General features: G+C 38.1%; 1 protein-coding gene across 5 annotated transcripts in view; it reads right to left on the bottom strand.

The window, feature by feature from the left end:
- The window catches only part of LOC110474669 (uncharacterized), a 380689-nt gene that overhangs the window by 145390 nt on the left and 210126 nt on the right, over nt 1-25173 (bottom strand). For 3 of the 5 annotated variants that reach the window (XR_004147823.2, XR_013339510.1, XR_013339509.1), the window contains exons 1-2: nt 425-640; nt 47-84 (exon numbers count right to left, since the gene is read on the bottom strand). The exons of the other annotated variants lie outside the window; for them this stretch is intronic. The gene's annotated coding sequence lies outside the window, so the exon portion shown is untranslated. Of the gene's footprint in view, nt 1-46; nt 85-424; nt 641-25173 lie in introns of those variants that run through there. 5 annotated transcript variants of the gene reach the window in all.

Below are 25173 nucleotides of genomic sequence, written 5' to 3'. Positions count from 1 at the left end.
ACAGATCTCCTAGTAAAATCTCTGAAGCATTGCAAGCGGTACTTACATAATTTTCTGTTAAGTCAGTATTTGTGTATTCAACACCTAGAAAATAAGGAAAGTGAATGTGGATAGGGAAGGGAAAAAACAAAGGCGAAGGGGGAAGGGGGCGGGAGGGAAGGGGTGGGGGGGGGGGGGGGGGACAGACAAACCCTACCCTGAAACAGCCATGCAGCTATTAAACATATGCCAAAGTAAACAATAGTGCGAGGGTCTGCCATAGCTCTGCCCTGCAGGTAGACGGCAGGCGGCACAGAAGGAAAGCAAATGGCAAGGAGAAGAGAAAGACGGTTCAGGATGTGGATGAGATGCCGAGCCCTGAGAGCATGAACGGCCTGATTGTGATCCTCAAGTCACACCATCAGCCATGCAAAACAGGACATACCTTTCTGGCTTGCTGCTTCTGTCGGCTGAAACAAAGCAGTCCCATTCTCAGCGGGAGGCCAAATCAAAATGAAATTTTATTTAGTCTGCACTGTCCCCAGATTGGGTTTCAGAATGACTGCTTTAGGAGATAGCATGGATGTGGCTGATGCATGCTTTGCATATGAAACTGCAATAGAGGAGGAAAAAAAAAAAATCTACATAATCAAAAAAATCTGTGCCGTGTGGATTGCAAAAAACCCCTGGACGTCAGTGAAGCAGCTACAAAGGATGTTTTAAAAAATGACCTTCCTGAAATAAAAATTACACATTTGTGCTTTGCAACACTATTTTCAATAAATACCTAATAGGTCACTTTGCATGTAATTATTCAGAAGCTGCCCTGAGAGACTGAAATATCAAATAATTTTTCTGTCTTTTTTTTTTTTTTTTTTTTTTTGTTTGTTTGTTTGTTTGTTTTAATCGTGGAACAGAATTACAGTTTGGAAACAAATGCAGAGAAAATGTATATCTCAAGAGGATTTCTGTGTCTTGCAGTGGCTGGGAGTGATTTCACCTCAAAATCCTCGTCAATTTAATTTTTAAGTCCCTGATTCTTAGAGTATCTAAAGAAAGGCCTACTGCAGTAAAGAACATCTGCTTTTTGTACCACTGATCTAATGCATTCCACCTTGCACTTTTAAAAAATGACCCATTCTTTGATTAGACACACTTAATTTTACAGACTATTAATAAATAAAAAAGATCATCAACTGATCACACAGTATTTTCATTAGAAGTTAGAAATAACTTACAAAGGCAAGGACTAGTCTGCAGAAAATGCAGGGCATACACCGTGTAATGCCTTTGTTGTCAGTTATGCTGCAAATGAGATTTTCAAATAGGATTTGCAGAGGCAGGGCAGTGATCAGCACAGTGCAACATCCAGGAAAGGGAAGTTGAGCACAGTATTCTGTGAAACAAGGGGGCAGAAGGGAGCCTGTTTGTAGATACATATTATTATCCATAGAAAACACTTATCACTGCTTGATTTTGCGACACCAGCTACTTGGAAGTAGGTGATACCAATAATTCTGTAAGTGCACATCTGTGTGGGAATGTGTGTTTGTATTTATCTGTGTGCAGGGCATGTAAGCCTGTAGTCTGTGCACATGCTTGATGCTTACATTGTAAAAAGGAGAAGCAAAAGGCAGCACAAACAATACATGTTTTCAACTGACAGATATGTCTCTGCTGGGACAAGCAGTGCTAATGCTGCACTCTATGTAGATTATGGACAGCTAAAGAACAGGATGGAAAAAACCCCAAAAGCCTAAATACCATAGAATCTTTCAGAATGCAAAAATGCAAGATCCCAAATAAGCAATATAGATAAAAACTTGCAGGAATAATGAGATAGAGTGCAAATCATTCACACAATGTGCTTTCATACTGGGATGACGGAAGCCACTGACAACAATGCAACCACGTGCAGATAGTCCTTGGAGAAACAGTCAAGCAAATTTTGTAATTCTATCTTCTGTGCTTTGCAGCCTGAGTTTGAGACTTGCTGGAACAAAATGTGTGAAAATATTGATGTTTTAAAAATTAAGCATTGGACGTCATGGAAGGTAACTTCATAATGAGTTCTCCTACTGCTATTTAAAGCTAGAAATCCATAAGGAGCACAGTGAAAAATATAACATTTGTTCTCCTTATTTCTTGGAACAACTGTTTTTATACTTGTAATCATCCTAACTGTTGTTCCAAACAAGATATTCAGATAGTCCCTAGCCTCATGCTGTATCTTATTTATTCTGATGCATATCTTATAGCAAAGCTTCATCTGTATTGAATTAATTTGATTTTTCTGAGTGTTATTATTTTTATAAATGCTTCTTTTTTTCCACTCACAGAACTTCCCACTTTAGGGAAAAAGCAAGATGTGATTGCTTTAAAAATAGAAGACCAAATACATAGCTAGTATTCCCAAAATTCAATGCACCTGGCATTCACTTTATACCTAATAAGCATCCGTGAATATGCAAATGTTCAATGTCTCTAGTAACCTCATTAATTTATTCCTCAGGCAATCAAAGAATGTGAACCAGTCCTCTGCTACTAATACTGGAAGTGGTACGCTGCTCAGCATTGCTAGAATAATCTGAAAGCACATTCTGCATATTGAAAAACTGTTTCATCTTTCTTCCTTCCTTTGCCACTCTAATTCAAACAAAGACTTCCTACCTCAGTTTACATAGCTGACAGCAAAAGTTGAAAAATGCCAAGAAATAATTAAGACATATATATTATCTCTCTGTCTCTCTCTGTCTCTCTCTCTCTACATATATATATATAAATATACATATATATGTATCCATGTGCACACATGCACGGGAAGATAAATAGTTTAAAGAGATCTCAATGGAATTCCAGTTTGAAAACCATCTGAGTTTTCTAATTTATTTATTTGGAAAAGGGGAAGCTTGGGCAGGATGGAGGAGTGAGGGAAAAATGACCTGCCTCCTACTCTGCAGAGCAGCTGAATAATCTTTTCCTTTGCCCACATTAAAAGCCCTGAATAATGTTTATAAAATGTTAGGGAATCCCGGTAGGTTTCCTATTTAACAAGCCATGTATGACAAATCACAGTGTAATGTACTACGTTCTTAATCTTTAATTAGAATGTGAATATCTGTGAGAGAACGCAGTTAACTTTGACACATTAAATCTTCTGGTTAAAGTGCCTTACAGGAAGTGCAAAGATGAAACACTGCAACAATCTACTGCCTCTCTCCATTCACCCAGACAGTTGGGGAAGGATGATAACATCTTGTAATACCTGCTCTGTAGTAATTAATCGCTGTGGTATTTAGGACCATTCAAGTAGACAAATATGACAGAGACAGGGACAATTAGGAACCTTGTTCAAGCTACATTAACTTTTCCAGCTATTACAACACAGCAGCTCAAGTTTGCTTGTAAAAGCTGCAGAGGGATTGTTATGCATTAGCCGTGCGATTATTAATGAAAGAAAAGGAGAATTGTGTTTATTGTAGTTTGAAAATTGCAAATAAATTTCAATTATCTGCTATGTCATTTTGTTAAACATGCATTCTGGAAATGCCTTTGTACTCTAAATCATGAGCTACTTAGAGCAAACTAATACTAGAAAGCCTTTGGGAGATACAAAGTCAATATTTTTGTTGAACTGGCCTTCTTTCTTGTTGAGACTGGAGACAGACAGAGCTACCTGAAGATATTTCAGATAGTTAGTGAACCCCACAGACACTGGTGTTCATCCTGACTCTGTTTGCCAACAGGCAGTCAGATCAAACTTTGACACATCAGACTTTGACACTGGTTGAATGTGAGTTCTGTTCCACAAGAATAAGAAAGCTCAGCTCCATTACTGATGGCACGCATAAAGTGCACACAGATAGATAAACAAACAGCGGTGGGAGGAGAAAGCCCTTCAGAAAGCCCTTTTTGTCTCTTTCCATTTATTGCCACAGTCATCACCAGGACAGACAGAATGAAACTCAGGGAAAACCTTTGGGACTTAGTATGGATTACATATTGTTAAGGTTACACACTCTTTACTCTTTCACTTTACTATCAGTAAGTAGCACTGCAGAGCATAAGGTTTATATTTTAACTATATGTTTGAGGCAGCATGATTTGCCATTGCTGTTTGGTACTGCATGAACACATATCAGTTCTCAATATTAAAGGAGGACGGTCAGAAAACAACAGAACTAGGCAAACATTGCAAAGACTTTGGCATGAATATTCACTTGGTGTCTGTTTTCTTAAAAAAAAATTTAAAAAAAGAAATCACCTAAACCTGTGGCCCTTTTATGTTCACTTTATATGAATATTTGAACTAGAGTTTCTTAGCAGCATGAATGCTTTCAGAAAGCTAATTTGAAAGTCATACGTGCAAGTGTTTGTGGAAAACGAATTCTAAATTTGCATGTGCAAATATTTGCACTGGGTATGCTCTCGTCTTCCCCCAGTCAGGGAGCAGCAGCACTGCCACGTGTCTCACCCCACCAATCCTTCCCAAGGAACCCATCTTGAGTTTCAAATATTGTGTCAAATTTGCCCAGTGAACTTGTTTATGATTGAGCCCCAAAGTAGAAAAAAAGAGAAGTGTTAAAAGTGTATGAAATGTACTTGAACAACAAATGTTTGCAGGGATGGGAGATGCATAGCTGGGCAATTCGAAAGCAGGAACAGAGGCACACTGGCACAAAACAGAGTTTGTTAGCAAGTGTTCACTCACTTCTGGTATGACTGCTTTTACCTCCTCTCTCCTTCCACAGGGTGAAAAACAAAACTGTGGGGTAAAAATACCAGTCAGGACAGGGAAACGTTGTGCCAATATTCTCAGTTTATGGTCAATCTACTGAAATATTACCCTTCAAATTCAAAAAATTTGTGAGGCTTGAAGTGCTTTTTGAAGGAGTAAGACAGGACTCCACCATTTATTAGAAGATGGATTTTTTTATTTTCAACTTTGGTAGTTGCAAAGTACATTGCCTCACACATGCCATTTTCGCAGCCTACATCATTGTAGTCTAGAAATAAAAAGAAAAGCCAGCTTAGCCCAGCAGAAATCTGCATCCCCACCCCAGAATCCGTTGTCACAAAATGAAGGAGGGAGGGGGCTGGGGTGGGGGGGGGAAGGGAGGAAAGCAGCTCAGTGCACAGCAACAATTCCCCTTCTCAGCTGAGCTGCAATGATGTCAGCTTTCTGATTACAAACTGCTTATTTATGCTTCAACAGCTGCCAAGAGCAGCAAATAAGTGGCTAAAAGAGTGTCTAGACCAGGCATTCAGGCCTCTATTGTTTGCTGGTTGTTACCTGGTTGACAGCGATGGGTACAGCTGCCTGGTGTGAAAGAGAGCAAGGGATGGGGAGGCAGTGATTGACAGAAGGGCCCTCGGGGTCAGACACAGCCAGCCCCGATGGCCCCATGGCTTTATGTTCCCCGGTCTAAAGGGAAAGCCATGGCTCTGCCTAGAGGTTGGAGGTGAAAGGAAATGTTTGAGGGTAATGAAAAAAATCCTTTAGCCAAATTTGTGATCATGAACAGTTACTCTGGGGAATTTAAGACCAAGTGCGCAGCAGTTTTCTGTATATACAGAAATTGTTATTGGTAACCACCACAGGAATAATAATGTGTTACATGTACATGGGTAAAAATGAATCTCTGCAGTCCTTCACATATGAAGGACTTAAAACTGCCGGTGGTTTTATTTTTTATTTAAGTTAAAACTGATCATGCTGCTAAAACCTGGTACTATGCACTATGCAGAAATTCACACTGCCTCAGGGCTAGCTTTAAAAGCATTCCCAAGCTTTTCTGAAAAATATTCAGGTGTTTGGGAGGGAAAAATAGATATTCAGGTTAGACAATCATCTATAAGAAGTTCTCATACTCTTAGTGAGTTTTGTTCTATACATTTATTTTCAGAGAGACAGTGGCTCTAAAAACAACTCGGTGGGAACAGCTGGACAGTGTGTAGGCTGACCAAAAACCATAACCCCCCTTTTTTAGTTGATATAGAGATGTCCTCAGTCTGGTTTTGATCTCATAGATGTTAGTGTGGTCCAGGCATAATCCTGCTGAAGTCAAAGGAGTGACATTGATCCAAGCCAACTGCAATCACTGGCAGGCTGACTGAATTTCTCACCTCCCACCCCACGATGGGCTACTGCTCAGCGAAAAAGACAAAATGTCTCACAAGTTTTAAAAGGATGAAGCCAATGAATTGTTTTTAATAGAACAACAAAACCAGATTCAAAAGTTGTTGAACAATATGCAAAAACTGTAGATACAGTGTACTCTGGGAAAAAAAGATGAAACCTTTATGCTCACTAGCAGGTCTATGGTTATCTACGTCCAAGTACATGAAGATTAAGTTGCTGGGGCAGTCATGAGCAGAATTAATCTTACTTTCCTGTTTGGCATTTTCTGACACCAGGCAAAGTTTCATGCCAAGGAAAAAAGTTGATTTTCAGATCTTGTTACATATGACAGGATTATTAAATGTTTTATGACCATATGGTATAATTTTTTTGCTGTAGTTTTTGAAATAGATTGCAATTAACAAATGAGTAACCTTTCTCTGTGAAAGATAAGAAAACACTATAAAATAGTCTGGATGTCAGTAGTGTCTAGAGAGGTAAAAGTACAGCAGAGCACCTGTATACAGTTGGCTTTCTACATATCTGATGCAAAAGCTGTAACTGAAATGAAATCATGTTAAATTAGCTGTAAAAAATAAGTTGATTTAATTAAGCACAGAAAGACTTATTAGATATAATAAAATGTTAAAAAGTCAAATGATGTGCAGTTACATTTCAGCTAACACAGCTCAACAAATCCACTAAATTTATTCCTTTCAATAATGATCTGTTTTGAGCATTTAATTAGATAAATAATATTTAATCACTTCAGCAAATTTGAACTAGAAAAATTCCTTGTCATCAGAGGTGACTAATCCTTGCTAATATCCACCTTTAAAGAAAAAGTAAAACTAGATGATCTTCCAGAACAGCAAAGAGTATGAGGTACAAATGTGTCTCTAGGCCTCATTAAAAAAACAAGGTTTGCTAAACAAACTATTATTTACAGTGAGAAGTGTGCATATTTTACTGGGAAGGAGCATTCACATGTTTGCCTCTTTTCAGCATCAGGCACTATAAGTAGATGATAAGAAAAGATATTCAATAGATGTCCTATAATTCATCATAATACTGTTTCATTTAATAACTACTTTGCTGAAGTGATTGGCATGATTACAGGAAAATTACTTCAAATTATCCATCTCTTATCTAGCATCTAAGATGTCCTAAACTTGCATGAGAGTTAGCATAATGGGACCTATTAATTACTAATTCTGCAAGTCCTTCACTACTTAAATATCCTTTCTACCAGGTGTGCTGTGTAATGCAAATAAAGAAATAGAAGCCAAAATGATCACTTTCCAAGACAGTGTCGCTGAAAGTTTAATAAATGAAATACCAAGTGCAAAAGTTTGTTCCACCCACCAATTGAAAATATCTAGATATTAATATATTTTCTCTTTATTTCTCTCCTTCTCATATGTGTATAAGTTTGCAGGGATGCATGCAGGTATAAAAATAAGTACATAAACAGTATGTGGTATACATTGTATTTGTTTCTACTCAGAGCTATGAATGTGCAAGGCTGCTACAAAAGATGGGCCAAGAACATAGTCTCTGCCCCAAAAAGCACCTTTTAATCTATACATCACCTATACATCCTATACCTGTACACCCTATACATCAAATGCTATCTGCTCGACAAAATTTATTCCTATGAGTAAACACTTTGAAGAAAAGAAGCATTATCTGGTAAGGGCAGGGAAGTTGACCAAGATGAGCAGAAGCCATATTTGTCCCCTCTCCAGTCTAGATTTAAAAGCCAGTGTAAATTAGAACAGCAGCATTATACTTGTACCTTTGGCTTTCTAAAAACCCTGATGTAAACCATCATGGCAGAAAACAGGGATAGGTCCTTCCTATCATTCTTCCCAGCCCACCTGTGGTATGTCCATAATTCAAAGGGTGGCTATGCTGCTGTTTAAAGTCACCTAAGATGGCAAATGTTCCCCAAGGGCCTGATTCTTCAGTATCTTACATCTCCAAAACAAACTGTGCAGAGTAGGCCTATGCAGTTACAATACCTGGTTGGTGCTGCTCTGCACTTCCATTACAGAAGCATAGCTATGAAAAATCTTGCTTTAATTTTTTTATAGACTCCAACTTCAAGTTCATGAACAGCTGTCTTTTCTCTCTCTCTTTCATTTACTAGTTTTTGTATCACAATAGTGCCTTAAGTCCTATTAATTGTATTTGTGATGTTGAATTAAATATACAGAAAATGTGGGACAGGAAACAAAAGAAAACAAAAAGCAATCCCCCAAACCAAAATTTGTAGAGACCCCAGAAATAATTGTTTGTTACTGATATATGGTAAGGGACCAAGCCTAAAGGCTCTGGTCTTTCTGACGAAATCTGTCTTGAAGTGCAGCGCTGAAAAGGAAGGTGAATTACACAAGTAAATTTCAGAAAGGAAACAAATACTACTCTATTTATCAGAAAAGGTAGAGCAAAACAATCTCATCTACCATATACAGAAAATCAAAAAGGGAAAGAGATATTCTTGAACCATATCTAATAAACTGTTGGAAGGCTTTTTACTGTATTCTGTAAAAGAAATTCTTGTAATTGTTTCTAAATGTGCAAATGTCTCAATGAACTAGGAGACCCATCATGAAGCATCATTTCTGTGAGAATATTACCTTTAAAAAGGCTCTTATCTATTACGGATAGGGACTGAGTGAATTTTATGCTTTCATTCTGAGTGACCACAACCAGCTTATGGAATGCTGCAACTATAACACCTGAATACATGTCAAACAAGCCTAATCCTCAATCCCCGTGGTTTTTACAAGTGAAAACTTTCAAATTTCTACTGTTAATCTTTTTACTTTGAGGCAAAAATTCTTTGAGAGTCACAATAACTTTTCATTACATAGTCACTACTGAAATGGTATGAAGTCTTCTGTGACTGGTAGGCTTCCATGGAGCCACTCTGGTTGTCCTGTAATAACTTAAACACAATACTGACAAACCAGAGGTGCCACAGTTTGCAAGGGACTTTGTCAAAACTCTACTACTCTACTATTTTATGCATTCATAGTTTTTTACTCTGTGGACTAAACTGATGGATATTTATGATTTATAATTCTGCAACTACTAATAAGGACTCTGGTATTAGAGAACAATATTCCTCCACCCCAAAAGTTAGAATTCTGTAGTAAGCAAAGTATTTGTAAGAAATTCCCCTGCATGGCCAGGTGCAATTATATCTGGTTTTTCATACATGACATTCTAAAAGTCTATTAGCTGGTCAGTAGATCTGGTTTCCAGTGCTGGCTATCAGCCCTGTGGTAAAATAAACATGTAAGCAGTTGTTGAAACATCATGAGCACCATGGTCATTGCAAGCTTTGCAGAGCTCCCACAGCCAGAAATCCCTTCCTTTCCCAGTACATTCTGCATGGGCAAAGGTACCTTCTAAACTAGTCTGGGAAACATGTAAAGCAATATTCTTAATCAGCTGTTGAAAATACATTGTGCCTTCCACCTCAGCTCACTGAAACCAGAGATCTATCATATTTGTACACTGTTGAAGAAGGTGGAGAAGTGATGGCTTCTAGAGAATCACCCCAATTTTTGCCTAATATAATAAGATAGAAAAATTACCAACCAGATACCTTGAACAGCATTACATATTCCTTGGCTTTTTAGGAACTTAAAATTGTGCCAACATAATAGTGATTCAAGCTTGGAATACTTTCTTCTTTTTTTTTTCCTCCTCAATGTATCTCCACAGTTTAGTAGACCATGTATGTAACAAACCCACATAATTTGCTTCATGCAATTTCCTTTACTATTTTACCTTAAAAAACCTTACAAAAACCAATGCATAAGGGATGCAGCAGGATAAAACAGAATTTGAAAAGTAATAATTAAAGCCAGTACCAGTTCATATTGTTAACTAATAATAAGGGGTATGCCTGATAAAGCAAACTGATTCAGAAGAAATTACTCAGATCTTTTATTTTTGGATCTATCTGCTTCTTTCTTCTGGTAGCCTGAAATTCCCATATTTGGAGTGCTTTAAATTTAATTTAGTATTAAAGAATACATAAAATCTCTGCACTGAAGGTTCTTGACTAATTGTCCCAGGTACCACAACTTAGAATCTAGTGTCCACATGGAATACTGGAATGGAATGAAGCTGAGAAATACCTTCAGTTAATTGTTCCTAACTGGAAAGCAATTTTGAAAAGTCTTCTTTGTTTTGCAGTCTTGTCTAATGGCTTAGAGAGCCTTCTCCAATGGATTTATCAGAGGACAGGGAAAACAAGAGAAGACAATGCTGGGAAACCATAAAGCCCACTGACTAGGTAAAACAAGTAAAATGATTCTTAGTGTGAGTCCTTACAGGAGCAAAACTATGGGGCCAAATTCACTGAGCATTGGTATCAGCTTCTGCTGATGTTTGAAGAAAATCCTACCAGGAAAAGAGTGTCTTGGTGGGAGGTGTCACTCATATACTTGTGGCTCTCAATGCTTGCCATATCAGCTGGACTACAGCCTTATAAGAGAAAATAACATGAGTTTCTTCGCCACTTGAGCTAAACAGTCTGGAGTTCTAGTTGAAATATCTGGGAGGTGAGTCCTTTGTAAGTCAGTTTGGGGGAGGATTCTCAACACATACAAAGACTAATTGGCAGCAAGTAGTGTTGGTAACTCCTACACTCTTGAATAACTTAGGCTTCCAGCCAGTTCTGCTACCACAGGAACTTAAGGACTTTGTGATGCCCTTGATACTTATGAATTATCTATCTTTCTTTCTTTCTTTCTTTCTTTCTTTCTTTCTTTCTTTCTTTCTTTCTTTCTTTCTTTCTTTCTTTCTTTCTTTCTTTCTTTCTTTCTTTCTTTCTTTCTTTCTTTCTTTCTTTCTTTCTTTCTTTCTTTCTTTCTTTCTTTCTTTCTTTCTTTCTTTCTTTCTGCATCTCCACCCCTCCAAACAGTTTGAGCTCATATTGCACACATGGAGCACAGACCCCAACAGCAGCGTGTCTGTTGTGGGAGCAGGGACATGTCGTCATGCAAAGACCTGCACTTGGGTCTAGACATTTCCTAGTGTAAATCAGCATAAGGTTTGTTGGATGAAGAGAACTCCTCTTCCTTGCCCTGTGGTTTCTACATGAGGCAAGAGAGCTCCCACTTGGGGTGCACCATGAAGTGCTCCCTTCTGTAGGAAAGAGATAGCCAAAAACCACTCCCCTGGCCAAGAAAGATGAGTGACCCTGAGGTAATTGCAGTAATTACAAAGACCAATTTAAGCACAAGAAAAGCTGCATTAGTGGAGACATGGCAACATTTTCTGTCTTTGACTCAAAGCATTAAAAATCTTGCTATTTTGCTGAGAAATGTTTCTTCCAGGTGATTCTAGGTGGCACGCTGAGTAGGATGTGCTGCTGTCAGAGCCCCGTGGACGTGAGAGTGGAGCCCTGTAAATAGTGCTTCATCATGCAAACGGGATATTACCTCTGTGCAGGCAGATGGTGATATGAGTGGGCTCTAAGCTTCACTACCAAGATGAAGTGAGACAGCACTTGTGACAACTTAATGCTGACTGAGTATCATCAACACAAGTCTTTTCTGTTGTAGCTGTCTTAGGATGTCAGAAGATATGGATCTGAGATTGAAAAGACACTTTTGACAGCATAATGGCTGAAACAGTTTTGAAACATTTAAAGCAACAATAAAACGCAAAAGGGGAAAGAAGGATGAGGATAATGGGGTGAGACTTCTCAAAGGACATGAGGTTTCATTTTGCTTTGAATAATCTTGTGTCTTCAAAATGACTTCTTTCTGAACCTACAAGTCACAATTTTCCAGTAAAAGTCTGCCACACACCTAGGCATCTTCTGAAGGCAACATTCCATCTCCATATTTTTTCACTGTAACTCTCCCCCATTCTAGCTATGCTGACTTCACTTGGACAGGCGTGTGTTGAAAGATTTTTTTTAGGATGCCCATAGTTCAGATGCACTTCCTAAAATCATGACTGATTACAAAGCATAGTAAAATTAAACAATAGACTTAGAACTGCACGTAATCATGGAAAAAAAGCAGAAGTCTTTAAACACAGCATCCTGAAATCTGTATTCTTGAAAGTTTGAGTGGTTTTGGCATGACTGTGGCTTTTGGAAAATACAGGAAGAAAAGCTCTCTGAAAAAACCCTTCTGATTTTCACATCTGAACTCCCTATAGAGGATTCCCCAATACTCTGTAGCAGTAATCCTCAGAAAAGAACAGATACATATACAAATGTGATTAATGTTCTAGAAGATGATGGTTATATCAAAATTATAATCACAGTGATTAGCATTTTAGCAGACTTCATGTTTGACCTCTGACTTTGTAACTGAATGCTTTCAATTTGTTTGGGTTCTTCTGCTTTCAATTTTTTGTTTTTATTTTGTAAAATCAATGCATCCATCTCTCCTCTACCTCCTTTCAAAAAAAATTTCTTTTTATGTCAAGTCTTTAAAAATAAATAAAAAAATCAGAAAAAAAAAATCAGGAAAAGGCTTTTAAATTTACATTTGAAATTCATTTCAGATTTGTATTCATTACTTTGATGTGGAGTTCAGAGGCTGTATTGGTACTGTACTTCCCCACTGCTATGTGATTGGACTTTCTGAACACTGTTCCACACAAATGAAACAGAGCTTATAAAAAAACAAAAACAACAACAAAAAAACCCCAAACAGGTTTCATATTTAGCTACTGTAGGGGGTAGAGTAAATAAAAGGAATTTAAAATCATTAAGAGAAATTAATAATGCTAGCTATTGTTTTCTTCCTCAAAACATTTCAGCTTTTTTTTTTTTTCTGCTTGTATTTAGCACATTACTACATTTTTCCCCTGTTAGAAATAAAAGCTATAGGCCCAGTTCTGTCATGGCGGTGAGCAGGCAGTTGGATACGGTAATGCATGCCTGAAGCCTTCACCAAGGATGATAAGCCTGCATGAATTTTACGAGTCTCAGTATCAAGGTTGCCCTCGCCCAAGGGATTTAAGAATAAGGGGGGAAAAAAGAGAAGGCAGATGTATGAATAACTGGCATTGTAAATCTTCACCGTGGCAACCTACAGCTAGAAAAAGTCTGTGATGGGTTCATGACTTGAGAAGAAAGCGACACAGCAGAATGTGAATGGATTTTCTTCAGCTACTTAATACACTGCTTAGAGCAGCTTAAGGGTGTGCATGTGAGAGAGTATGTGTGTGAGAGAGAGCGAGTGTGTGTGCATGTGTGTAAGAAGGGGGGGATCTGTGGAAATTTGTTAGAAGGAATTACTAGTGTTATACATCTTGCTAGGGCTTTATTTTTTTTTTTTTCCTTTTTGGGGGAGGCTGTAGGGGAGGAGGAATACCATTTAGTCTCAGAATATAAATGACTGGATTTTGCTTGGGAAAAAAAAGAAAAGATGGTGGGGGAGGTGCATAGAATTATGCAGGCAAGTAACAATGAGCAAATTGGACCCTTAACAATACAGCACAAGGTCATAGTGAAAGTCACCAGAGTGGGGTAGTGGGGGTGGCTGGTGGTAGAAAACAGATCATGATAAATAGCTTCCCATTTTGTAAAATCTGGTAGTTAATGAAAATAAGATGCATTTGAGTTGTCTGTGAACACCTGATTTTTTTCCTCTTTCTCTCTCTCTCTCTGGTCCTGCTGATGTATGAAAGCAAAGCACTGACTCTAATTGTGCAATTATAAAACGGAAATGATGCAGGTTTGGCAACACAGAGAAAGAAGGCAGCTCAATAACATTGTTTAATAACAAGCAAATAAAGCTCAAAGGGGAAAGAGGTGACTATTTCTGCTTTAGACTCATTAAGGAACCTGAAACATATTGTAAAAGAGTGATATTTAATTATGGGCTGGACTGATAACATGGAGCAGGGCCTCACTGGGAGAAAGAGACCCTATGCTCCTAAGAGTGAGCAGCTCCAAACATCAATTACTGTGATTATCTACCCAGTGCTTAGAAAATGCACCCGTCTCCGTGTTCCAGCAGCGACCCGTAAAGAGGCATTGCATAGGCAAATTTATGGGCACAGTCAGCTGGGGCCAGGTGGGAAAGAGAGCTTTCCTTTGGTGACTTCTGTGCAAAAGGAGGAAAGAAGCAAAAGAAAGAAAAATCTGTCTTCTGCCCTACTGAAAGAGCAATTTATTACAGAGCATTTGCAGGAGACAGCATTTGTTGCCCTGCTGCCTTTTTTGCCTCTGTTGGCTGTCTGAATGAGAAATGGGAGTATATTAACCAACTCATGGGTTACAGAAGACGGCTTGGCATGGGCCCATCAAACTTCGCCATGCTAAGGCGAGTCAAAGGTCAAGAGAGCGTTAGCAGCTGAGATTTAGAACCGAGTGCATCTCTTTAACCTTAACTGCTGGGAATGGATGGAGTCACTTTATTTCTTTAGTCAGGATCTTGGTTGCAGTGAAAGATGTCATGAGGAGGAGGGTACCATCCAGCTTGGAGCAGATGGGAAAGTATATATTGCAGTGAGCTGTCATATTCTTTCGGGGTCACATAGATAAGCAACATCACTGTTGTGTGCAGCCCCCTGTTTTCCATTAGGTCTAGAGGCTGAATGTTTGTGCATCTTTGTTAATGCACCACAGACCAAAGAAATAGAGACTAACAGTGAAAAGTAGGTGCCAAATCCATCCAAAGCCATTTAATCTTTCTTTCTATTTGCACCAACATTATTTTCACTGAGGAAAATCCTTAGTAAATGGAGCATGCTAATGACGTGTGCACTGAACTTTATTTTTAATGGCAGAGAGATTTCTCTGCCTAGAAAGGCAGTGTGTGAGGTGCAGGTTGCCGTGACCTGGTTCACAGCATTCCTGCCTGCTTGGATCTGCCACAGGGCCACTGCACAGCCTTGAACTAATCACATCAACTCTGTGTCTCTCTCCCTTTCTAGTCCTTCTGAACCCATGAAAGTTCCTTGAAATAGCAAGGTCTGTTTCTGTGACATTTGCTACATTTCACCTGTAGTCTCTGTGGGCTGCAGGAATAACCAGGGAATGATTTGGCTCCACACCCAGTTCAGACACTCATTTTGGGTATGAGTTCTATTAAGACATCAAGTGCACTCAGGCATGAAGGCATCTGTGCAGAGGACCATTTCTTAAATTATTGGGAAGAGGTATGTCACTTGCTGCTGACATATACATATACCAGTACACTCAAGCATAAGAGAACACTTTTGCTCAGTTTATGGTGAAGATTTGAAATTCAGTGAGACAGTCTGAAATACAAAGCTTAAGGGGGAAATTTAGGTATAAGCAAGATTTCATCAATGTCAAGTCAAAATTTCATGCAATGTATAGTAAATGAAAGGTGTGATTTGTTGGATGTGATAACAGCCCTGAAGAAGGCTTGTATTGCCTAATCTTCTAAACCCAAGTTGAGTAGTTTAGACAGCTTTAGGTATATAGTGCCCCTGTTGTGGCTTTGTCCAGACTCAAACCAGTCAGATCCATAGTGAGGAAAAGGGGATGAAGATACTTTAACATAAGTACAAAATTCTTGGGACTTGGAGAGGATCATGATATTTAGCTTATTTTTTTTGTTTGTTTCCTGTATTTTCACCTCTCCACATTTTGGTCTCTAGAGACCTTAGTGTATCTTGACCTGTGACTGAGAATAAGCAAAGAATAAAGAATTAGTAAAGATTTTTGTATGCTTAATTAGACTAGGATCTCTATTAGCTGACTGTGAGACCATATTGGTAGGAAGTACCAAAATACTGCTTGTCCCTCTCTTAGCAGCAAAGCAGCTAAGAGTTTATTTTTCAGACCTAAAAGTGTATGTACAGGATAGACCAAGATACAGGAGCTATGATATACACAAATGCAAGAATAAAGCAATGAAGAATGAAGGTACACAGTAACATTAAGACTGATGCATTTCCAAATCAGAAGTGATCTAGCATTGGCCTCAATAGAATATGCCATGTCAGGGAAAACTGCAGGAGCAATTAAAACCTCTTTATCTGTAATTATTTATGGGCAACATACATTTGGCTCCCCAAATAAGTGGGAAAATTGAAAGGATCATATCTCATCCCTGTATCAGCAGCAACCTATTGACCACATATTTCAAATGAAAAGTAAACAGGTTGAAGAGTGAATAAACAGGAGGCAAAATAGTTGGAGAAGGTGGTTTGTAAATAATCAGAAAGAGAGATTCCATATTACCCTCCCAGCTCTGAATTATAAATACATCCTTTCTATCCCTCCCCCACACACATGCAGTGGTCCATAGACAATTTCAAAGAGCTTGCAAATGTTTTGGTCAGACACTGGACCACTAAAGATAAAGAGAACAATTAAGAATATTGCATAAAAATGAAGTAATTTCTTTGCATCTGCATTCACTATGGAGATGCCTTTCTCTAAGCCAATTATTTGTAGATAATAAACACAAGGCGGTATCAGAGATCAAGTTGTCAAAGAAAAGAATCTTAAAGAAATTGACAAAGAAAAAAAATAGTTAGAATCATCCATTGTTGAAGTTCCAAATAAACACTAAAATGTTCAATTTGGAAAAGATATGTTCTTCCATAAAAATGGCCATGTCTCACAAAATCTTCAAAAAGGAACACGAGCAACCTGAAGAATCACAGATCAATTGACCTAACCCAGTGTAAGACAAATAATCTGAAAAAAATAACTAAAAATGAAATATTCTAACAAAACATAGTATAAGAAAGATAAAATAAATGGTTTCTTAAAAGGTAAACTGTGTCACTCCCATCTATTGAAATTTTTTATCAATCAAAAAGAAGACCAGAAATTTTTCAATAAACTGCCAGGATTTGCAGAAAAATGTGCCCTAACCAGAGGTCTTAAGGAAGTGTGAGTTTCCCACCTCTCCCACTCTTTCACACAGATTAATGAACAAGTTGTGATACAGTCATGGAACACAGGACAGGATGGCATCTGAGTAGTGGTTATCCAGCTGAAGTCTTTGCTTTTCCATGAGAAAGGTACCATGAGAGGAAACACAAGCCTTCCACTCTGAATTTCCATTAGGGTCCATGAAAGACACTTTCAATAACAGCATTGTTTACAATTTTAAATATAAAATTTTAAAGTTTATGTATCATACACAACCACCCAAAGCAGGAGGGCCTGTCTGGATTTACTACGTTAATGATTCTATAATTATATGAGTTCACCTGTTTTTTTTTCAGTCTTACATTTTTTATTTTGAGTGTCTCTATCATAAATTGTTATTTACTGGTCAAAGAGTATTGGGGTAGTAGAGGAGGTACTACCCCAATACTACTACTAGGATGGTAAGGGATGGCCTCAGGGTATTCCAAAAGTGCAAGTGACAAAGGGGATGACACTCTGTGACCCACCAGTGCTCTCCCAAAATCTCTGAGCTCTCAGACTGTGCTCATATTTATGCCTAACCTACTTTCCAGACACTTTTTGTGCCATCACAGAGCTTTTGTAGATGTACTGGTGGGGGCAGGGAAAATGTATGAAAAAAGTGTGTTCCAATTCTGTAGCTATTCACCTGATTCTTTTGCAAATTTGGCCCCATACTCCCTGTAATTCACCAGCTGATAGACACTTGGGAGACTCCTGCCTGATAACATTCCTGTCAGCCATGTCCCAAAGAACAAAGGCAAGCTGAAGTATTTTTTAATTCTACCCTCTCAGCTCATCAACGCTGAGTTTACATAAAAATGTAAGAACATTGCACTACACACACTGCTAATAATCAGAAACTAAAGCTTTGAAGTTTCCCTATTTCACAGCTACTGCCATGACAGATGCTTGCCAGAGAAAACTCAGGGGGCATTTGTTTGCAAGCATTTTGGCTAAGCATAGTGCCCATTGTGCCACTTAATATTTCAGCTATCTCTGGTGTAATCAGGGAACAGCAGTTACTTATTTCTCTCACGTCTTGCTCCTTGCTAGCTACCTACTATCGCCAGCATGACCTCTGAAGCACACACATTAATTTTACCTCAGTATTTCTATAGCATCAATTAATAAAAACTGACTATGTTTTCAACAAACGCACATGTACTGATAAATGAGGGTCCTGACTTAATTGCTCTGTAAATTAAGAGCTCACAGTGGTGACAATAGAGAATAGTTTTAATATTTAAAAACTCATTAAATTTGTGTACATTTTGAATAATTAAATCACATGGCCACTTTAAAGAGCTAATTTAAGTTTAATTCTTAAATGTATATCACAGAAGAACTTGATCTGTTGAAAATTATTGGTTAATTTTCAGAACAACTTAATTTGGTTCTGTTCTTGCCCTGAAACTGTGCATTTATTTATATACTTATCTGCCCCTTCAACCTTCCAGAAATTCCTAGCAACATCAGTTCTAGGATGATGACACCAATATGTACTACTGTCAGCATTCATAAAAAACAGTGTAAACCTAATGTCAGTAATGTACTTTTTTTCTGTGGTGAACCATAATTCCATATTTTAGTATTTTAGATCTTTATCAGATCCATTGATCATATTTAAATAGTGGGCATTTTGAGGCAAACAATTTGCTTTTTTTATGACTTGCACTGTGTGAAGATGAAGTCCAAATGTACAAGTGTGCATTGTTTTGACAGAATTTGCAAGGCTTCGTGAAAACCCTGTGTCCTTCCAATTATGTAAACTCAGAGACAGTCAAAGTCAAACCTTCAACTTGTGAGTATCATCTTCTTTCCACTCAGAACTCTGATTGTTAATATTGGGTAGTACTTTGAAGCATAACATCTGATTTCCTGGGTATCAGCAGAGGTACTGCTAACAAAACTATGGCTCACCCTCCCCACTTGATCAGTTCTGTGGAGTTTAAAGAAACAACTCAAAAGAGAAGGCTGCTTTCCTTGATGAAGCTCATGCTGTAAATAGGACAGAAACAATTTTCAGTTAGAGCAATTCACCTTTGTGCAGTTAACTTTTCTTTCTCCTGTGGCTCATACGTCAATCTTCATATTGTTACTAGTATTTAATCAGTGATTAAGCTGCCATAGAGTAAATACAGACAGATTGTGCTGTAACATTTCTATGCTCTTTCAATATTATGAAGTGTAATATTCAGGTAGGTGCTTAGTTATCAAAGTGATAGACACTTAATACCTGAAATAAATATAATGATTCTTGCTGTATCTTTGCAAAGCGACTTAAGTATTTAGCTGCAGTTGAAGAGACGAAGAATTGTTCATTAACTTTTTAATCAAGAGGGGAAAATAGTACAAATGTTATGTGACTATCTGTATGCTTTTGAAAAATTAAATCCCTTCTGGTTTTATCTTCTTTCTGCACTGATTATCTAATAAGGTTTTGGGAGAGCAAGTTCTGGAGGAGAAGAGGAACAGGCATGGTCTTCAGAACAGCACACTTAAACCTGTTTTGGTGAATTTTCACAGAGTGCGCTCTCCAAACTCCTGGTCCTGAGTATTCCCATCGGAAAATAATTTCTGATGATACCTTTGCAGATAGCAACATATCACATCACTTGTGACTACTCAAAACAGCTCAGATTTTTGCTATGGAGGACTTAAGCTCTTCACAGCTTTGTCAATGATTACTTGCAGTGATCTTGTTTGTAATGCTTAATAGACATGATTATTTGTTTACTTGTTAATATTTCTAACTGTAGTGCTGCATGGAAAAGTTACTGTCTACTGATTTCCCACTGTGGTCAAAGCCTATTGCTGTCATTGCTTCTCAGAACAGAATTCCCCATCCTAAAATCACACCCAAACTTCTTTCTTCACAGATGTATGCAGCAGTAAAATGTATTTCGTTTGAAGTAGGGTTTCGTTTCCCAAGGGGTTCTAATCTCTCTAAGGAATAATGCTGTACTCTTATCATCATTTACCTCTCCTCCAATCTTTGTGTAATCTGCAAACTTTGTCAATCACCAGTCCATGTTTTCTCCCTGGTAGTTGATAAGATGTTAAATAGTAAATGGTCACAGCTTATCTTTGTGAGACTTTGATAGAAGCACACCATTTACAGCAATATTTGTGAGATCAGTTAAGTATTTTGAATCTATCCAAGGTGTGTTACAGGTACTTTCTATTGCTCTACTTCAGTAAATCCATTATGTGTAAGACTGAGTGAAATGCCTAACATAAATATGTCTACCATGTTGATATGATTGCCTCTAACAACCAAACTTGTCATCCCCTGTACCATAACATTCAGAGGTTGCGAGGGTTCTGATTAGCAGATCTGCCATTTGACAGAGCCATATGTCAGCTCTTTCTCTATGGTACAAAAGAAACAAAGACTACAAAGGCTACTTGGAGACCTCTGTTGCTTCTGGCTGGCTTTAAGTATTGGGAGGTTTTTTGCCAGCTGTTATAATTCCTGACTTTTCTATTTATGCATGTTCAGCTGGCAAACAAATGGACTTCTATATTTTCTTCTAGGGCAGAACTGTATTTGATCTAGACAACCTTTTTCTGATGGGCTTTCCAACATTAAGTGGCTTTTCCAAGACACCATATTTTCTTAATTTGATTTTCTTGCTCTTAGTTTCTACAAATGAAAAAGAAAAGAAGAAAAAAGTGGCAATTGCTAGCTAACATTTGTAATGATATTCGATTTCAGTCAGGGAAATGTTGAAATCTGGGAATAGAAACTGCAAACTGAGAGTAAACCAGAAATGCAACAGTATCATGCACTACACGTACCTTCTACATACATGTACTGTACTCAGATACTTTTTATCTTTTACACCTCTTTCAAAATTTGACAATATTCCTCAGCTTAACTTGAGACCAACCCATGCTTTTTGTTCTTAAGGACAAGATTTTAAGGTCAATCGCATTTAAGTGTGTTTATTATTCCTTATAAAGAACTGAATTTTCCCACTCAAGTCCATATGAGATTTACAAAATTTTATAGTCCTTTAGCTGGTAACTACGGGGTGAATCAGGAAAGTGCTATGCTTTGCAGTAATGCACAATATTTGTGTTTAAACCATGTACATGATGGTGAAGCATTGTGATAAATTGTGAAGCCTCACAGTGTCTGGCAAGTTTCAGCAGCACAGACTGGAGGATATGAAAGAGAGAAGAGCACATTAGAGAGCTGAAGCTGCAGGGGAAGTTAAACAGGCAGACTATAATTGCTCAAGGAGGGTCTTAACCAGGAGAAAGGAATTAACACCCACAGTCTTGTGAAAATTGCTTATGGTCTGTAATGACACAAATTGGTGTATTAGTTCGAGCTTCATTGGTGAGACAGCATTAACCAGTGGAAAGTGCCTTTTAAACCAGGCCCAAGCTTTGCTTCTGGTATCTGTTTTGGCTTTATTTTAAAGCCTCTTGAAAGACTGCAGAACCTGTATGGAGATGTAATGCTCGTATAGAAATCACTTCCCATGTGGTCAGGTCCAGCTCTGGGACCTTACATGGAAAAGGACAACCTTTGCATTGTCTGGTAACATTTTGTGCAGCACTGGATTTTCAGAATGTCTTAAACACATTGTGTTTATTGTGCTGCTCTTCGGTAATGAGTGGTGTCAAAATGAAATGTAAGATAATAAGGCTATATAGTGTTATCTCATCTAATGTGTTTATCATGTGCAATTAGTACCAAAAGAATGTGTTCATAATAGCAGCTTGAAAAAATACTTAATGTATGTATTAAATAGTGGGAAATCAGTATACAAAAATCTACCTTACAGAGAAGATACAAACAAAGATAAAATGAAATAGATTAGCAAGGGTGATAGAAGACTTTGTTTTGTGGTGTTTTGAGTGATTCTGTAGGAAAAACATAATTTTATCTTATGTATTAGTATTCTGATTCAACAATCATAGGTGCCAGTATAAGAACCTTGACAGATGGATGGTAGATACATTATTGTATTATTCTCAGTTGGAAGTGTCCATAAGGAGCACTAAAAGAAAAGGGAAGTAAGACATTTTATAATATATCTTGTATATGTTAGGAAACAGAACTTTTGCATTGGTCATCCAGATTCCATTTAGAACATATTTCGTGTGATAATTTCTTTGCCACATTTTAATTTTTATTTTTATAATGCTCATGTCCTACCTTTGCCTCCTTCATCATTTCTTCTGTTCTCATACATCCAGACCAATCCCTTAAAGCCCATCAAAATCTTAACAGCTTATAATAGATCATTTACATATTAACAGATGATATCATAACATTGTCAGGGAAAAAAAAAACCCATAGAATAAACTTCACTGGCCGAGGTAAATTAACACATACCTTGTGTTAATAAATAACGTGCAGAGTATTTTGAGAACTTGTATATGCGTGTATGTATACATGTATAAACATATTATGGACACAAAAGTATTTATGCGGGTTATATAAATATAAATGTGCACATACACAGACACACATGCAGACATCTATTTATATTTGACATTTGTTGTTCCACCTTGATCCTGGCATTACCATTCCAGTAATGGATCCTGTTGTGCATTGAAATTCCCATTGTGGTCCATTACACTTCCTTCGTTGACAGCTCTATTGCTTCACAAGGTATTGTGCTATGTATGACATTGATTGGAGACACTGGATACACATTAGCAACATCACAACACGCATAATAAACAAGGTGTCGCTCTGCAGAGACTATCAGGAACGGGCACTGTGCTGCACAGCCCACCACAAGCTCCACTCTGTGGGCATCTCTCCTCTTGGGGTTTGTCCTCCAAGGTCAGCTTCAGATCTGAGCTGGCATGACCAAAGGTGGGACGGTTCCTGGCTGAGAGGTCCCACCCTGACAGCCTCCCCTGCAGTGAACCCATCCTGAGGACCCGCTGCCTTTCCAGCACCTTGACCAGTTACCAACTTGAGCTGTAGCAAATTGAAAGTTTTTCTATATTTTCTTCTCCTCATTGTAGTTCACATGCTTTACTGGAAAAGGAGATGACACCAGGTGCTCTCAAACAGGCAGCTCTTGTGGTATTGTCCCCTGCCCATATTTTCTCTAAGCCATCACCAAGTCCTTTGGTGATGGTTCTTTCTGGGGCGTGATCAAAGGCCATTAAAATGAATGGGAAACTTTCTGTTGACATTAATGAACTTCGACTTAGACCTTTAAAATCAGGAAGCAAGAGAATGACAGCTTCAATGCTAGAAACAGATGGAAATATTTGTAGTGTTGTGGTCCAAAACACACTAATCTTTACTTGAGAGTGTGCATGTTTGAGCAGCATGAGGAGTATTGATCCCCTTCAGTTACAGCTCTCCAGTGAGCAGAGAAAGAACAGACAGGAGAAATATTATGTTAGTAATCTAATTCAGCAATATGTGCTTTTGAGAGGCCACTAATAAAAGAAAAATATGAGTTCTCAAAGCATTTTCTTGAGTCTGTAGCTTCAACTGGAATTGCTTCTCAGAGAACTCAGAGAAGGCCTGTATCGATTAACAAATTAGGGAAAAAATTAAGCAACGGCAAGAATCCGTACAGTGCGAAAATTATAGTTATGTTCCCAATTATTATCTGTTTCTTGATTGAAGTATAACAGGGAAAATCCATACTAACTCTTATCCCCACTGTTCTAATACTCTCACAACCTCAGCAACCTCAAAAATGGACAGGCTGTTCCAGGTGGGTAATATTTTCATCTCACTGTGTTTACCTTCATTCATGAATGCTGGAAATTCTTATTCAGTGCAGATCTTAAGCCTCTTCTTGCCTTGTGTCTCCTTTTGTTTGTTCTTGCATTCCAGCTTTTACCGTGCACTGACTCAGGTCAACAGACTCAGCTGAGGACATTGAAAGCCTTGCAGTTCGCAATCCTGGCTAAATTACTTTGCTCTCTCCAAATTACAGATAGACAGCTCACCCTTTGGTACTCACAGTGCTCCAACATTTCTCATTTCAACTTTTCTGCACTCGGAAAAAATTTGTTCTTGTCACATTTCCTCTGCAACTCAGTGTCCAGAATGTCCAGTACATTTCTCTCCAATTTCCAGAAAAGTCATGGGACAAAGAATGAGTGATAAAGGAAACTTTAGGCTTTTTCCTTCTATTCCAGAAATTACTTAAACTGCTGCCTTAAACCAGTACCCTATTCCCATTTTCCAGTAACTTATTAAAATAGTTTCAAAAGATGTGCAAGAAACTGTGTGGAATAAATCCTTCTCTCTCCTTTTTGTCGATTCCTCATATATCTATTGAGCAGTGGATCACTGGCTGTTGAAGACAGTTTTTTTATTTCACTAGTTAACTCCCAGAAGTTCTATGTTTGCAATAAAAAAGACACGGAAGTAGATAGAAGAATGTTGGATTTTTTATACTGGCTGAAAGATACATCAGATATGTTTTTTGTATGACATAAATTTTGTAAAACAGACAAGTTTTGCTCTGTTTCTAGCATTTTTCCCAGGGACTTTTGCTGGCGTGAGATGTTGAACCTCAGTCATTGTGTTCCTGGGACACATGAGCTCAGTTTCCATTGCCTTTTAACCTCACACTGAAGTGCTTGCAAAGGGTGCTATTCCCAACACACAACACTTTTCCACTGTGCCACGAATTGCAAATGTGCAGCTTGTTCACAAAAGCAGCCACATACAGGGCAGCTGCAAACCCGGGAGGGGCAGAGTGAGCTGGGCTGTATTTAGGCCAGAGGCAGCTTCCAGCGACATCTCGGCTCCCACCCCTGGAAGCCAGCCTCCACAACATGATTCACTGCTGCTTTTTCATTGCTCCCTCTTCCCCATCAGGGTCACAAGTAACTCACTTTTTCCAAATGCCATTCTGCTGTGTGCATCTTCCTTAAATCACTTGGTGGACTGATCAAATAATTATGTACTACCTGTCATTAAAGAGCTGCATTGCAAGCTGTGCCCATATTGCATTACATCTTTAGAGCATTGTATCATACAACTACTTATGCTTGGAGTTTCTAAACATTGATTGTTTTTTTAAAAACAGACTTTTTCTGTTAAGGAAGGTTTTTCAATTGAATACTGAGAAAGAGTTGATGGAATTATTTTCTTAATCTAAAAATTTACATCTGTATTTCATTATTTACCATTCTCCCTGGGGACTGGAGGTCTTAAAAAAAAAAACCCCTCAGC

This window comes from Lonchura striata, chromosome 2 (assembly GCF_046129695.1).
Source record: "Lonchura striata isolate bLonStr1 chromosome 2, bLonStr1.mat, whole genome shotgun sequence".
NCBI lineage: Eukaryota > Metazoa > Chordata > Aves > Passeriformes > Estrildidae > Lonchura > Lonchura striata.
This window is presented reverse-complemented; position numbering and strand designations above follow the sequence as displayed.